This window comes from Hordeum vulgare, chromosome 7H, assembly GCF_904849725.1.
Source record: "Hordeum vulgare subsp. vulgare chromosome 7H, MorexV3_pseudomolecules_assembly, whole genome shotgun sequence".
In the NCBI taxonomy this organism is placed as follows: Eukaryota; Viridiplantae; Streptophyta; class Magnoliopsida; order Poales; family Poaceae; genus Hordeum; species Hordeum vulgare.
The window spans coordinates 344,309,296-344,315,124 of NC_058524.1; positions in this window are offsets into that span (position 1 = coordinate 344,309,296).

Here is a 5,829-nt window from a genome sequence, read left to right on the forward strand (position 1 = left end):
CGGGAAGATAATCAAGGCCACGCCCTTTAGTGGGCGTGATGAACTCACCAAGTACAAGACCTCGGCAAGCCTCCCTTGCCGGGACGACAACTGAAGCCCCCTGCAAGCTCCCTTGCCGGGACGAGGACCCGAGGACCCGGCAAGCCCCCCTTGCCGGGATGACATGGCCAGGCATTGGAGGGTTACCACCCTCACTACAGTGCCGCCGCCGCAAAGTTCCAGCACATTCCGCATGCGCCAGCGCAGTGCCTTGGTGTCAAAACACCTGGACACGTGTCTTCATCAGCACATTGCTGACAAGGACAATACGTGCATTTAATGCACCTGACAGCGGTAGATGGATAAGCACCGCCCTAGGTTCACTGTAACTTCTCGTGAACCTACGACCAAGCACTGTAGGTAACCCCTTTGACTATAAAAGGAGGCCCTTGGCTCATTCACAAGGGTTTAGACTATTTGGCCATTGGCCAGAAGACGGTTATCATCAGTCACTGTAACAAATAACAAAACACTTCATACAACCTGACAAGCTAGACGTAGGGTTTTATGCGTAAGCGGCCCGAACCTAGGTAAAAAGGCTTGCCGGGTGTTAATCGTTAGCTCTGCTCTTGACGCCATCTTTCCCCGCCCTACGATCACAAGTGTTTCACGTTGAATCCCATAGGTGTCGACCTAGCATTGCCAACATGTTTGGCACGCCAGGTAGGGGTGCGGAGTTGTGCGTGAATCAGAGCAAACTCAGCACCGGATCCATCAAAATTTGGGTGCTACGCCGCGTTCCCCCGAAAACGGGGTACCGTAGCGGACGCTCCGTTCTGCTACGGCTTCCCAAGGCTTGCACGAGCGCGTTGCTACACGGGCGCGCGGGGCAGGGAGGCAGAGGCCTCTTCTTTGTTCGAGGTAAACCTAAAACAAAGTCCATATACATATGCTCCCAAGGAACACTTGGTATGGGAAAAGGCATATATAAGCCATGAGGATTGAGTCATGACTTAGCTTTTTGACATGTAATGCAGCGAGCAACAAAACACTCAACATATCATATCATCTTTGGCGAAAAGAAATGTGTAGAAAGTACGTGCTCAGTCTTCATCACGCCAAAATGTCCCATTAATCCTCCTCCATGCGCCTCCTGAAACAATGAAAGACAAATGGAGCTAGCTGGAATGCATAGCTTGTTTGCACGAAACACAAATTCATCATTAATGACGAACTTGTTACATGTTCTCCCTTCTTTACAATTCTGCAACACATCTTTAAATTCAACATCATGCACATAGTAATCTTTGATGATCTCCAAACCAAATATTTTAAAGTCGAGTTGTGAAAGCATAGTATAGCGACAAAACAATGCATCAAAAGTAACATTATCTTTTTCGTTATTGTTTTAATGACATAAGGGAAAGTTTCAATAAATTCAGCCCATTTAGCATGTCTACGGTTCAGTTTTTCTTGACTTTCAATATGTTTCAAAGATTCGTAATCAGAATATACAACAAATTCTTTGGGCCATAAATAATGTTGGCATGTTTCCAAAGTCCGAAAAAGTGAATATAATTCCTTATCATAAGTTGAATAATTCAGATTAGGCCCACTCATTTTTTCAGAAAAGTATGCAACAGGTTTACCATCTTGTAGTAACACGCCTCCTAATCCAACTCCACTAGCATGACATTCAAGCTTGAAAGTCTTATTAAAATCAGGAAGGTGGAGTAAAGGATCATGTGTTAACTTACCTTTCAATGTCGTGAAGGCTTCTTCCTCTTCGGTACCCCAAGCAAAAGGCACATCCTTCTTTGTAATCTCATTGAGAGGCGCAGCAATGGTGGTGATATCTCTTACAAAAGCCTATAGAAACTAGCGTGGCCAAGAAAACTCCTCACTTGGGTGACCGTTTTGGGTTGTGTCCAACTCTCAATAGCTTCAACCTTGGCTTTATAAACTTCAAATTCCTATGGAGTAACAACGTAACCAAGAAAAGATATCTGATTGGTGCATAAGGTGCACTTCCCAAGGTTACACAACAAACGTGCATCACGTAGAGCAATAAAAACAGCACGTAAATTTTCCAAATGTTCCTCCGAATATCTTCTATAAATCCATATATCATCAAAATAGACTACCACAAATCGTCCAATGAAAGCACGTAAAACCTCGTTCATCAATCTCATGAAATTTCTAGGTGCATTAGTTAACCAAAAAGGCATGACTAACCACTCATATAATCCAAACTTAGTTTTAAATGATGTTATCCATTCATCTCCCAATTCCATACGAATTTGATGGTATCCACTATGCAAATTAAGTTTGTAGAAAATTGTAGAGCCACTTAACTCATCAAGCATATCATCTAGACTAGGAATAGGATGATTATAGCGAGTAGTAATATTATTAATGCCTCTACAATCAACACACATATGTGATGTGCCATCCTTTTTCTGCACTACAATAATAGGAACAACACAAGGACTAAGGGATTCGCATATATAACCTTTGTCGAGCAACTCATGTACTTGACGCATGATCTACTTCCTCTCCTCTAGATTAGTATGGTATGGTGCATAGTTGGGTGCCGATGCACTGGGAATTAAGTCAATCTGATTCTCAACCCCTCTAATCGGTGGTAATCCCGCTAGCACTTCTTGTGGAAAGACGTTAGCAAACTTCTACAAATTGTTAGTGTTAGCAAGAGGCAAAGAGGGAGGCACGCTACGAATGAAAATAATACCTCTTTGCACACAAAAGCATAGCAAACAGATGTCGTAAAATTCAGATTAGTAATATTAGATTTAGTGGAAAGTAAACATCGAGTCTTCAATTTTATTTCACATGCAACACTAAATGATGGTTTATAAGCTTATTGTGTTGCTCAAATTCCTTTGCCACAATCTGATTTTCACTCTTAGTTTGCTCTTGTTTTGCTTTACTAGCCCTAGCAATGTCATCTTTCATAATATGTTCAGGAGTAATAGGAAGCAAAGTTATATTTTATCCTTATGAACAAGAGTATACTGATTTGTCCTACCATGTTATACGAAATTTTATCGAATTTCCATGGTCTACCAAGTAAAATGGAGCATGCTTGCATGAGTACCACATGACAATAAACATAATCAGAATACGTAGCAATGCTAAAATGCACACGAACAGCACATGTTACCTAAACCTTTTCATTGTTGTTGAACCATTGGATGTAATAAGGATGACGATGTGCTCTGGTGGTGAGAGACGACTTCTCCACCATCTCCATGCTAGCCAAGTTGTTGCAAATCCCTCCATCAATGATGACACAAAAAGAATGCTCATTCACAACTCCCTTTGTATGGAACAAATTGTGCCTTTGTTGGTGTACAAAAATATGAGGCCTTTAGTACCAAGACTTGTACACAGGTAGCCACGGCAAGGCCAGAAACTAGGCTTCATACTACACAAGAAGTTGTCGATCAACACCAGGCTTCATACTACAACGAGCGAAGACCAGAAACAAGGCCCCGGCAAGCCACCTTGCCGGGAGGAAGAAAGCCAGGCCGCTACCACGCCTCGCAAGTCCCCTCCGGATATTCTCTGCTCCACCTCATCCGACTGATTGTCAGCATGAGCGAGGTGTCAAGCGGGCAGGCGGTTAGATGGGCAAGTTCAGAGGCATGCAGTCGCTTTAACGACACCCTTCTCGTGGCATGTCAAGCCAATATAAGGTAGCTAGGCGGATGACATAGAAGGAGAGACAATCCTTGCTAGGGAGCATCACCAACGCGCCCCCTCAGGGCACTTTTAATGCGTCTGTCTTTGTGAGCTTGCTTCTGCCAGTAGCTTTGGTAGTTAGCCGGTGGACTATCCTCCAACAAAAAGACAAATTTAGCCACTATGTTAGCCCCTTAAACTATAAAAGGAGGACCATGCTACCTTTAGAAAGGTCGAAACCCTGTTCATTCCACACGCATCCTTGTCGGCAGAGCGCGTTTGTATTGTGATCATCCGCATAATCGACCAAAACACAGGACGTAGGGCTTTATGCTCCAAGCGGCCTGAACCTGTCTAAACCACCCATGTACGCTGATGGTGGTGATGTTCTTTGTGCCTCCGTAATCCGTGTAGAACCATAGAAAAGGGACCTCGCTAGTCCCATAGATCGTTGGTAAGCACCGTGACATATTTGGCATGCCATGTAAGGGGATTTGGTGCGTGAATCTTCTCCAGGACAGTGTATCCCATCAACCATCTTCATAAATATCCCATGGTGCCGAAGAAGGTCAGGGGAGCATCAACAGTCGTTTCGTCTTTGTCCAGGCTGCCCATGCCGGCAGCTACGAGCGACGGCGACATAGATGTGTATCGCTCTCTTCACGATGAAGACTGCAGCCACAACACTGTGTGGACCTCCGCGAACCGCGAACCGGACCGAGCCATTGTGACATCCTAGAATGCACCCGTGAGTTCCGGAGGCAACACTGCAATGGTGGTGGATGACGTTGCTAATGTCACGACCAACGTCGCGGTGCATACGGTGGTGCATGTGCCGTGCATTTGCAAGACCACCGAAATCAACACCCCGGGGTAGGTGACCCCGACACCTGTGTGAAAAAGACCCCTCCGCACCAACCTCAGGGTGTGCAGGGCCAACATCATCAACAACCCCCCGATGAGAATGGGCAGCGGGCCACGGCGTGCAGAGGTGCTCCTTCTTGCATTGCCGGGATTCAGAGCACCACCCATGCCTCACATCTCTCCATGCCCAAAACCGGGGGGAAGCCGTAGCGCACGCCGAGCTGCTCCTTAACTTCTCAGCCATGCCAGCAAACGTGGAAGAGTGAACGGCAATCAACCAGAGTCTACTCAACTTTGCAATTCCCGACCGGCCAGAAACGACCAAAACCTTGCACGCGCGTTAGGCGGCCCCAACAAAGCCTGCCACGCGACGCGTCGTCGGAGGAGTGTCTACTGTGCAACCGCCCCCACGACAACAATAAACACACGAGACTGGCGTGCAGGACGAGTTATCCCATGCCTCGATGAACATGCACCTAAAGAAGGATCGATGTTGGGTCATGAAGGACAGGCACACGGAGGACGTGTGTAGCACCATCGAGATGCTATGAGTGACACGTCGCGAGTCAGACGGTCGCGCAGATCCAGTCGTCGATGAGCCAGCGCCGGGAGCACCCGGCATCCTACCTTATGAGGTTGGTTGTCCTGCGTTCACCCGCAAGCTGCGAGAAGTCTGCTAGCCTTCTAGCAGAGCCTTCAAGCCAGAGCTGTCGGACAATTACGATGGCAAGATCATCCGGTCAGAGTTCCTTTGCATCTACACCATAGCGGTGCAGGCTGTCAGGGGACGTGACGAGAAGGTGATCACCAACTACTTCCCGCTCGCGCTCAAGCCTCGTGCAGAGTTGGTTGATGAACTTTTCGGAGGGATCTGTTTCCTCCTGGGTGGATCCATGCAATCAGTTCATTGGTGCCTACCATGGGGGCCACAAACTCCCGGGGCAACTCAGTGATTTGCATTCGACTCCTCAAAGAGACGACGAGACCCTCCGCAAGTACATCGAGAGATTCAGCCGTTTTGTCACACCCTGTGTTTGTACCACTTTGCCACAATATGTTTTTATAGAATTTGGAACCATTTATAATTTTTTGTGTGCATATGATGATTGGATTGATATCCATGTGCTTGTTTGCCCATTTGGGTTTTATTCATAAAAAATCCCCTTCTCTCAAAACTTATCTTCTTACTCCAAATTGTTGCCCAATGACCATACCATGTGAATAGGACCTAAAACTATTTCTATTAAATATTAATTTGACAAAAAATGTTTTCCTTCATTTAAG